The sequence below is a fragment of the Sinohyriopsis cumingii genome, chromosome 3 (assembly GCF_028554795.1).
Source record: "Sinohyriopsis cumingii isolate HCF-2022 chromosome 3, ASM2855479v2, whole genome shotgun sequence".
Lineage (NCBI taxonomy): Eukaryota > Metazoa > Mollusca > Bivalvia > Unionida > Unionidae > Sinohyriopsis > Sinohyriopsis cumingii.
Genome location: NC_142963.1, coordinates 151,117,515 through 151,128,942, shown reverse-complemented (window position 1 = coordinate 151,128,942; position 11,428 = coordinate 151,117,515). Strand labels below are relative to the sequence as shown.

Below are 11,428 nucleotides of genomic sequence, written 5' to 3'. Positions count from 1 at the left end.
TGGATTAAGTTTTGAAATACAATTTACAGTGACAAGATTTGAAAGTATTTAATCAACATTATTAAATTTACTGTGTTGCAGGTAGCCTTCTTCGGATTTACTTTGAGCACAATCTGGGAATACAAGCTGGTTCAAAGATGAAGGTCATTGATATTGATAAAGCCATCGAAGAGGCTAAGAAAGGTCTAAGTCAAGGTATTGTTGATTCCATTATGGCTGTAGAGCTGCATTAATTTAAGTTTTCATGGCTTTATGTTAAGAGACGTCAACTTATTTTAGCTCAGATGTTTTAGCTCTAAAATGTGTAGATTGATGTATTTTTAAATAATGTGCTAATAACATTTCCTACAATTACATGTTTATACAGCATGTTAAATATGACTAGAATTATTATTAAATATGGAAAGTGAACCTTTCTCCCTGTTTTTTTATTATTAGGTTACCTCTGTGAAGTACAGGTAAGCTGTCACAAAAAAAACATGTATACCCTCACTGAATGTCAACCATTCTTCCTTCTAAAGTCCTTGCATTACACTCTCATCACAAAAGTAGACAACTACCCTATCTTCATGGTTCACTGACTTTGGTTAGACTTTGTTTCAGGTTTATTTTTCAAGGGAATATATTTTGATGAGGTCTACACCCTGATCTCAAAAGTAGGTCAATGTGACCCATATTTCACACAACACTGACATGGGCTCATTCACAAGCACATTTCTTGCCAGAACCATCAGTATAGGTGTTAGTATGCATCCCTGTTAGTATCACACACTTACAACAATAAAGGTTAATGTGACCTACATTTGACATTTTTATTGGCTTGTGTTTAGTTTTTGCACTTAGTTCATGACTACATTGATGCCTTATATCCTGTATAATATATCTGGAATAACGTACTACACCCTCATCTTTTTCAACTTATTTCCTATATGTTTGATATGTGAAATAAAAAATGTTATTTTTTTTTTACTGGTTTATGTCTTTTATGCCCAGTCAAGATAGGTAGGTAGATCAGTATGTAGGTGGCTAGGTAGGTAGTTGGTTTCACAATGTGTTTCCACAATACTGTCCATATTGTGCCAGTTTAACACATTAACCCCTGGAGGTTTTTGTCATTTTCGCCTGAAATTCGAATAGGAAGCACATTTTGAAAGCTATTTCTGAATACATCCGAAAACACCAACTTCCAGGTGATCATTCAATAACATACTGCCTAGTTGTGTTAGAAACATTGCTTTTCATTGGCTATTTGGTTTGCGCATGAGCAGAAAGGTAAAATGTTTTTGTTTTTTGGGGGTTTTTTTTGCTAAATGGACCCATTATTTTTGTATCGAGACCACTCATTATTCCAAATGCCCATCTTATCCTACTTTTTGCAAAGGTTCATCTGTCTATTTGCAGTTCATACCGGTTTGCCTTAGATCTGAGACCAAAAAGTCTCAAATCTGGACACAAAATCAGAGTCTGACCACATGCAGATTTTGGGTAGATGAAAATCTGGTCCAAAATAATGAGATTTTTCCCTCTGTATTTTGTAGTGCAACTAGAAATTTCCAGATTATTTGGTATCATTGTAGAGCTACATCTGTCTACCTTTCTATACTACCACCACTTTAGTGTATCATGCATGACCATGACGCTACAAAGCTCGGCAGTAGGCTACTAAACCCTGCCACATTAACTCGCCGCCAGGGGTTAATGTGTTGAAATGTGAAAATGATCATGGATAATATATTGCTTAATGGAGCTTGAGTTGAAAAAGAGGCCATATCTGTTTGAATTAACAAAAATCTGTTGCATATATTTTTAAGTGATAATGAGATATTTCAGCATGTGGAAATGCAGAATTCAATCCAAATTTTCAGTTCTCATACCTCTAGTTCACATTTTGCATGGTTTCAAATTCACCAGAATGTGGGGTTTACATTACATCTCTGATTAGATAAAAATGCTTATAGCAACCTGCTTATGCTGAAGTCTTGTCATCAATCAAATTATACATATTTGAATTGGTTAGAAATAACAAGAAAACAGAGGGAAATTAACTATATTTATTGACTTTTCAAACAAATTATATAAATTTATAACATTCCCATGTCATGATGATAGCCTTTTAACAACCATGGTCACTTTTTTTAAAATGTCATTACAGTCGAGAAAATACATTGATCAATTAGTATTTAAAAGATGTTGAAAGTGTCCCAAGACTTCCAGTACATGAAAAAATTGCTTTAATTTTGAGTCTCAACATTTATGTCATAAAATATTACTTCTGAAAATAAATTAGTGTGTCCCGATACTTACGATCCAAAGACTTACAGTCATTTAAGAGTTTAATACTGTTTTTTCAGAGTTTGTCATGGTATAAGCTATCAGTTGCCGAATCACACAGCAAATAATGACCAAAGGGTATGATGTAAGCTGTGTGTCTGCAACTGACAGTTTACTACCACGATAAACTTGGAAAAAACTACATTAAACTCTTATAATTGCAATTCTTTATATAAGAAAAAGAAAAATTTATTTATTTTTGTTAATTTGTTTTTTTATAAAGATATTTCCTATCAGTTTTAGAGCTTTATTTTAGAGTGTTGAGTTTTTGTTGAGGGCAACTGCTACGTAGCTATTTGTAGAACAGGGAATACTCCTGCAACGTAATAGCTATGTCAACATAAGAAAAAATATAATTCTACCAGTGGTAGGCATTTAAGGCTACAGCATGGTCTTAATCTTTTATCTAAATTGGCATATGTGATCTGTGTAGAAGTTTAGTATTCAAGCAAAGGATGTGTTGTTTTGTTTGACATAATAATGATTCTTGGATTTGATGCTCTCTTGAGTTCATTGTGACTTTGCTGAATTGTTGTTGTCCAGACACGCGAGTAACCACTTTTTGTGTCTTTAAATCTTTTTCGTGTTCATTAACAGTTTAGGCTACCTATAGGAACTACTTACAAATGAAATTAGGACTTTTGGTAAATGGTTATAGTGATGGGGGCCCAAATAGTCAAACAGTACAAGATATTGACCATGACAGTCACGATGGGGGAGTAGCAGGATTTCTACCTCCCAACCCCCCACATCATAACTATCAAGGTTGGCGTCTTGCATTGCATGACTGTGAATCCAATTTTTATTATGTTAGTCTTTGAACCCCCCTCCTCCCAGTCCCTATATTTATTTACCTATAGTTTTAAATTCATTTGTAATGAGCTGCAGTGAAAGTTTTGTGCAACATAGCCCCAATGTTCTTGGCAGATCTGGAGTTTCCCAGCTTTTTTTCAAACCTAATCAAAGAAAGAATTCTTTATCTTAAGAAAAGTTTTAAAGATTTATTATTTGATTCTGTCAAATCAGTTAATAAGTTTTCTAAGTAAAATATAAACCTGCCTTTTTTATCCTCTTTTCAAAGGCATGCACATACATGCCAACCATTATGCTTTTGGCATAATCACTATGCTTTTTTCCCCACAAAATTATGCCTTACAGTTGCACGTAAATGTATTTGGAATCTGCATTTTCGGTATATCCCCCCTCACCAAAAAATTAATAGGTTGTTTTCTCATTTTTATTAACATCCCATTAATCTTTCAGACCATATTCTAGAAAAGATGGCTTCTACGTAACTACAACATAAGAGTACGTTTATCCTTAGACTTGCATGCACTTTCCTAACAGTATTATGTTATATTTATAGCAACTTCCCTATTTCAAAGAAACATGCTGATTTCTATTCTCAAACTTTTGACCTTGGTTTCTATTTATAGCAGCTGTATGGCTTAGGAGAGTACAGACTGGTTTTCTAATTTTTAATCTTTGCTGGCAGATTCTTTGTGCTAATTTATATCTGGTGCAGAACCAGTCTGTAGGTATTTGGTGCTAAAAGTTAAGTCAGATTTATTCTAGTCGATGCGTGTGTTAGAGATGAAATGTTTTTCAGATAATTTCACAGATGGATTAGAAAAAGATGAAAAACCGATTCAAAGATGAATACTTGAATTACACAATACAGCGTTCGATTCTAGGGCAGCTTCACGCCCATTGCAGGCTGTGTGGAAAGGATTTTTATGTTGGTCATGGTGGTAAAACAAAGAAACCTTGAATTAGCTCATTTTGCTAACTCCAGTACTAAGGTAACTTCTTTTTTACAGCAGAACTAAATTGTGGACACAAATTTTATAATTGCAGAGGTGATATTTACCAAGTTCTTTATAGAACACGGACTACCCCTAGCAGTAGAAGACTACATTGGTCCTTTGTTCAAATGTATGTTTCCTGATTCCAAAATTGCAGAAATTATGCAGGTGCAAGAACGAAATCATCTAATATTGTTAGGTGTTTAGCAGAAGATACTTCACTTAAAATTGCAGAAGCCATGAAAATTGGTCCGTTTAGTATTGCAACAGACAGGAGCAGTGATTATGATGACAAAAACTTGTACCCAGTCTGTGTAAGAAACTTGGACAATGAAAAGGGCAAAGTCAGAATGCTCCACTTTCATTACCAGAATTAACAGTAGATTCCACTTGAGAAAACATTTTTTATTTGTTTAACAATGCTTTGAATAAACATAAGTTGGCAGACCTGTACAGGGTTTTCAGCTGGTAATGTATCAGTGATGACTAGTATTCATAAAGGAGTTGCATTCTATGTTTTGAAAATGTCTCCATCAGTGTACATATCAGGTTGTCCCTGTTGAATGATGCATCTTGCTGCTGGAAAGTCTGCCGATAAATTAGAAGAACTTAAGTATCAAGTTGTCATTCTACCTGACAATGTACTTCATGCGGACAGAGTTGATGTGCAATGGTACCTTATTTCTCAGCTAAGAGACCCATATAAAAGTCAATTTAGAATATAAGATGAAGCCCATACCTCCAGATAAAAAAGTATCAACTTGCATGTCACAAAGTACAGTACATAGTGGGAGCAGTCTTTACAGTACAGTTTCAAAGGTCTTTGAACAGAGGCTATCATCATTGGGTTGACACTTTCTTTAATTTGCCTTGGTCTGTTTCTTCAGAGGAAGACACTCGAGCTGCAGTATACTTAAACCACCAGCTGCCTACTTTACCGTATATCTAAGTGTAAAAATTTTTTAATGAAAAAATGACAGAGAGAAAACTTTAAGAAATCTTCATATAAACTTTTTTTTTCACATGATCATTTGAATGATAAATAAATCCTTTGCCTAAGAAAATGTAAAAAAAAAAATAGGGGCAGAAACATTTATTGCAGTAGGGTTTCTTATTAGGTCGAACACAGGATATTGCTTGGAAAGCACAGTATTCTGTTGTATTTTTGTTTGTTTTATTGTTTATTTGTTGGTATGCTAGTAATTTGGTTCCCCTGGGAGGTTGGTTGTACATATTGCAAGGAGACTTGTGCATGCATCTGCAATATTCAACTTTTCCAATAAGCATCTGTGCACTTCTGGTTCTAGTTCTGTCAGTCACTTGATGGATTCATACAATGTAAAAATGGAAAACAACTCACCTCAGCATTTACAAAAGAATATTTCAAGTTACTATGAGAAATATCTAACTGGCTTGTCAAAGATTTTGGTGTGAAAGCTTGTGTAATGTAAGTATAGTCAGTCTTTGAAAACTAAGTCTTGGGACACCCTTTTTTAGTTCCCAAACTAATTTTTTTTCCTATAAATGTTGGGACACAGAATTAAAAGTAATTTTTTTTTTCACGTACTGCAAGTCTTGGAACAACTTAGACCTTTTTTTTTCTACTGATCTCTCAATGTATTTTATTGTTCATACATTTTTTGAAAAAAAAAGACTGGTTGTTATGAGATTATCATTATGAATTATTAGATGGAAATGTTATGACTTAATATAACTTGTTTGAAAAATCATTAAATGTATTTAATTCTCTTTTGTTATCATTGCTACCTGTTAAATATGTACACTTTCATTGGAAAATGACAAGCATTTAGCATGATGTTGTACCCATATTAACTTTCCCAGATTTTGCTCTACTTTATTGTTGTCAGTTTATGCTTTATTGCATTATAATTGTCAAATATTGCCAGTAATTATGTTTGCTGCCTTGAAAATTTAAATACCTAAATTTTTAAGGTGTGGTACTAAATCAACGAAAATAGTGATTGGTGAATTGATAATGACATTGTCTCATGGTGTCACCACATGTACATAGAAAATTTTAACTTAAGCTGAATGAAGTACAGCTCTTGGTTTTAGATCATAGCCACACGGAAAATAATTGCAATAATAACTCAGTAGTAGTTTGCTTTGATAAAAAATACCTTAAATAAGTACATGTTTACTCAGTTTTGATAATCATGCTAATATAAATACTAAAGGCAATAAAAGGATTAAACAAATTGGTATCAGCATTGCCTTTAGACAAAATTCCCACTTTTTCCCCATGTCAGTTCCAGGATTCAAAACAATTAAGCTGCCTTTATTTCTGTTAGAAAACCAAAGATAAATCCACTAGTTGTTATCAAAAGGAGATGGTGAAACAACAAGCTTGCCAAAATAAAAAGTGGAATGAATGATATGTGGAAAATTACTATTTTGTGTTAAGCCAAAACATGACTGATGATGATGTAGTCCATTAGTATTCAAAATGTTAAACTATATTATGGTCATTCTTTAATGACTATCCACTGGTTATATGTCAAATATATTTATAAACATTAATTCAACATGTTACTTCACTTTATAGGATTGCTTATGTCACTGAAAAAGGTAACTCTTGAGTGCATAAAAGAAAGTAATGGCAACGGACATATAACTAAAATGTGATCAGGACTAATGAGATCATGCTTTCCATGTTGATGACACTCTTCACAGAGCTTCTTTATATCCACAGAGATGCCATCATGGAGATGTTGAAGGTCTTGCTTAACCACAGCAGAACCTTTTTAAGTCGGCAGTGATGCTTCTCATAGGCCTCATCCCCTCTGGCATCACTTGAATTAAGAGATCAGCAACATAGATCTCTCACAGCAGCTCCAGGCCCTTTGAAACTGGCCAGGAAATGCACCCATTCTGACCACCTTATGAGACCTTCCAAGTTCTTCAGTCAACAGTCAAACAAGCAGCTTCAATTCAGACTCCCTCTCATCCATCTTTTTGGCTTGTAGTCAATCTTTCCACCTTAAACAGATTTCTTCGGGAGGAATGCTTCAAGATGGTAATGAACACCACAGTCAGGAATGCTATATGACTCTGCAACTAGGAGGTCTCCATCGATCTTCACAATGCATACCTTCACATCCCCATCTTCCCTCCACAGAAAATACCTCTGGTTTTGTCTCAGCCAGTAGGCATTTTTCTCTTTCTTTGAGTTTTTTCTCCACCCTGAGAGCTTTTACCAGGGTGATCAAAGTAGTTGCTGTCCACTTGAGGTTATTAAAGATGCCTGTCCTCCAGTATTGTGATGAGTATTTAATGCACAGTGCCCTCAGAGATTCTCTTCTGAAGGACCTGGTCAGAGGTGACCCATCTTTGCCATATCCCAAAATTTGGTTCTCATGACATTCCAGAATTTTGTAAGTTTGGTAATAAATTTCCTCACCAACCAAGGTAATATCTACCACATCCTGTCCCTCATAATGTCTCTGGGCCAAGACCTTTTTATCACTTTGCCTTTACCTCTGTCTCCAGAGGACTCTGAACTCAGAAGTTGGCTTGGTTCCCCTGTGGAGACCTTTCTTGTGCTCACTTGGGTTCCTGCTTCTAGCAAAATGGAGACTGCCAAGGATCCTATATCAGCTCAGATCCCATGGAAATCCAATTTTCAACACTCCTTGAGTCTAAAGTGGGATTGAGTATATTTGTACACATTTACAAACAATACACAGGTGCTCCACCAGATTAGGATCTCAGCTGCATGGCTCACCCTAGTAACCTCCCTGTTGCCCCATCATTTGAATATTAGAGATTTTGCAACGGAAGATTTTACTTTAGAGTCATTTATTTTATGTTTTTTGACGATTGGAAGTACAGTTTGATTTTCCATCATATGTTTGCAATTCCACCATTATCTTAATCCACAGGAAGTAATCAGATGTCCAGCATAGTGCCCCTTTTACATGATGTCATTAATGCATATATACTTTGACTTCACTGATTTAATTGGCACATTGGGTCCTGGACAAACCATTCTGTTGTAGTTTGAACTAGGCCTAAAGGAAGTTTTGTAAATGCATGTTTAAATATGTACTACCTAGGAAACATCAAATGTTGAGTTCATTTTTAGATGACCATTTTGTTTGGCAAATGCTGGCTGATGATAATGGTGATGGCAATTTATTTGTAAAACGTATAGTTAGTGACATCAATTTGAAGGCTTGCAAATATGTTATACTATATATGTTTGTCAACTTTTTGACCACGATAGGCACATCATATAGCAAATTCAAAACTTTTCAAACACTAGATATGTCATTTTATTAGGTATGATCAACAGCTTAAGAGGTATAAATTTCTGGAATGTTCATTTCACACTTGTTTGTGCCAACCTTTGGACTTGAAAATATGGATTGTCTCCTTGGTATTCTTGAGTATATTGTTTCTAATTTTAAACTACTACTCGATTTTAAGGTAAAAGAATGTGTGCAATTAAAACCATGAATAGTAAAACAAATGTATATTCTTTGATTTGCATGGATTATGTTTTTAATTTGGAGTAAATCATTGCAAGGTGAATTTTAATGTACAGTCAGGGACAATTTACTGCCAAGGTATCCTTGATAGGATAAACATGGGGATGCATTATTCTCTGTCATTTTAATTCACTTTAAGAAATGTAGGGATATCAGAACATTTATTTAGTTTCTTTCACTATAAAAGTGTTTACAATTTTGACATGTTTGCAAATTCCCTCTTTGTTAACAAGAAAACTGCTGATCCCCAAATTCTGGAAATTTTGACTACATGCTATTTTTAGATTTCAATTTTTAATCAGCTCCAGGCATAATACCTTTGGGCTTATGAGTGAAAAAAAAAACAATAAATTTGTAATAATGAGTCCCCAAAAAATCCCAAAGAGTAATAGTTCTCCTTCAGAAGGCATATTTCAAAATACCTTGAGCATAGTTTCATATAGCTCTATAACCTATAAGAGTTCAGATAAATTTAATAAAAAATGATCTAAAAATGAAATTAGGAAGTAAACATATTTATTTGATCAAAATACCTCTGTTTGAACAAGCTGACTATGGCATTGATGGACTTAATATCCTAATAAAGTATTATGGAACAGTCAGTAAATCTAGCATGGTGGTCATTAGAGCACTGATTCAAGAAAGTAAAACTTAGCAGAGCTTATGTTATTGAAAAATCTTATTTTGGAGCAGAAGTATCTAAAAGACAATATCTGTGGGCTTTGGAAAATTTGTACATGAAAACCAGAAAGAACAGTTTCCAAACTTGTTCCAGCTAGCTAAACTAGCTATGTATATGCCCCGTGTTATGAGTCTATGCTCTTAAAATAGGTAACAGAAAAGAAAAGCAACAAGCTTTGTAAAATTTAGAAAATACTTTTTACCCTATAATACAAAGTGAATATAAAAAAAAAAGAACTTGCAGTATTGCATATTAAATCACAAAATAACCATAAGAGTTACAGACACAAATCCTAATAATAAAAGTGCTGACAAAACTTCAGTAGAAATCTGAATTAAATCCAACACTGAAAGTGTTGATATGTGTGTGGTGCCTTGTACCATGTTGTACCAACAGTTTTTGTTGAATCACAGTAATATCAGTAATATAATTCCAGGTTTGAATTAACTATAAATCCCAGTGGATGTCTATGTAGAAAAATATAATAAAAAAAACTATGAACACTCTGCATTTCCAGAGAAAAATCATTGGAATGATTTGAAGAAATAAATTTCAGCCCATATGAACTACTGGACACAACAAGAAAACAATTCGATTATGCTGGATCTTAAAGCACGAATGACTAATTATCAAATTCACAAGATTTATATTTTAAACTAAGACAAAAAAGGATACCCTGTATAAGGATCAAAGGTACATTGTTCCAGAAAGATCTTAGTTATAATTAGAAAGTCCCTTACCAAAATCACAATAAAACATGAGTCAACATGTAGTCTAACTTTTAAAAAAGTACACTGTCCTTGACACAGCTTATTATAATGATCCTCACTTTGAGAGAAAAAAGTTAATTATGAAAACTGTCAGTGATTTTGGACAAGGTCATCCACTAGATGCAATGTTTCATTACCCACAGCATATAATAAAATTGTAAAAACTTCTTTAAAAAATCCCTAAAAGCAATGTAAGTTAATTATGTGTAACACCTTTCAGCAGGGGCCTCTTAGCACAGAACAATATTCATACACAAGTAAGGAACAGAATAAGCTCAGACAAAAATTGATAGATTAATGCTTATACAATTAGAGGTGATATCTTTTAAAGATTTTGATTTATATATGACTCTTAACAGAGTGGAGTTTGAAGAAGGATAAGTGGATTTTTAAGTGTTGGGTATTACTGAACTATAGCTGTTCTCTTCTCCCTCCTCCTTTTTGTTCTACTTCATATTTTAGTGACAAGTGTCTTCCACCCCCCACCCCACCCCACCCCCCCAACCACCACCACCTTTAGATAAAATCCTGGCAGCATCTCTGAAGTGAAAGCATTTGAGTTGCAACTGGAGGAGAAAGTATAGAAGCTGAAGAACAATGGTTAACAGCTGGGTCCAGTTACAATGACATTTTTATAAATATCATTTCTCTTTCAGATAATGTTTCATTACATTTATTTCTGTATTGTTTTTGTATTTTGTTTCTTGATTTTAATTTATTAACTGAATTTGAACACTTGATACCATGAGTAATCATCAAAAACTGGAAACTGGTCATTGAAAAGTCACTGAATTTCATTTCGCCTGATCTTTATTTACCCAGTAATACTTGACCGCTATTTTTTGCAAAGATTCCCTCCACCTACCCCAATCTGATGGCCTTTTCCTTAGGTCCCAGTGAATAGATGATTGTATTCTGCATGGTTATGACAGTTGAGTCAGACAGGAATCATTATCTTTTAATAGCAGTAATACATTACATGTCACTATTGCTTTGCCTACACTTCATCCAAATTCATAATTCCAAACTCACATTAGATGAACGTTCTTGAAATCTAGAGCAGAGAGAACCCAGATTTAGTGTAACTACCATGTAATTGGATGCAGGATGTACTCTTCCTTTCATTGGATACTTGTAACCCCAAAAGCTGTACAATTCACTCATGGAAAATTGCCTCACGTTTTGTGTTTAAAGACATTTGTTGGCAAAACTGTTTTAAGTGTCTGTTGTAATTGAGTGATCATCCTTTTAATCCTTGCAAGGCTTGTTTGTGGTATTGACTAACTAATAAGTTTTTATGACTTTATAGCCCTTTTTAAATTAATGTCG

At 34.1% G+C, this 11,428-nt stretch overlaps 1 protein-coding gene across 2 annotated transcripts in view; it reads left to right on the top strand.

The window, feature by feature from the left end:
- Positions 1-91: 91 nt before the first annotated feature.
- Positions 92-11,428, top strand: part of LOC149804153 (G-patch domain and KOW motifs-containing protein-like) — a 70,783-nt gene continuing 59,446 nt past the window's right edge. The window contains exon 1 of one of the 2 annotated variants that reach the window (XM_089954129.1): positions 92-195. The gene's annotated coding sequence lies outside the window, so the exon portion shown is untranslated. The remainder of the gene's footprint in view (positions 196-11,428) is intronic. The other variant, XM_089954128.1, reaches the window with a different exon arrangement.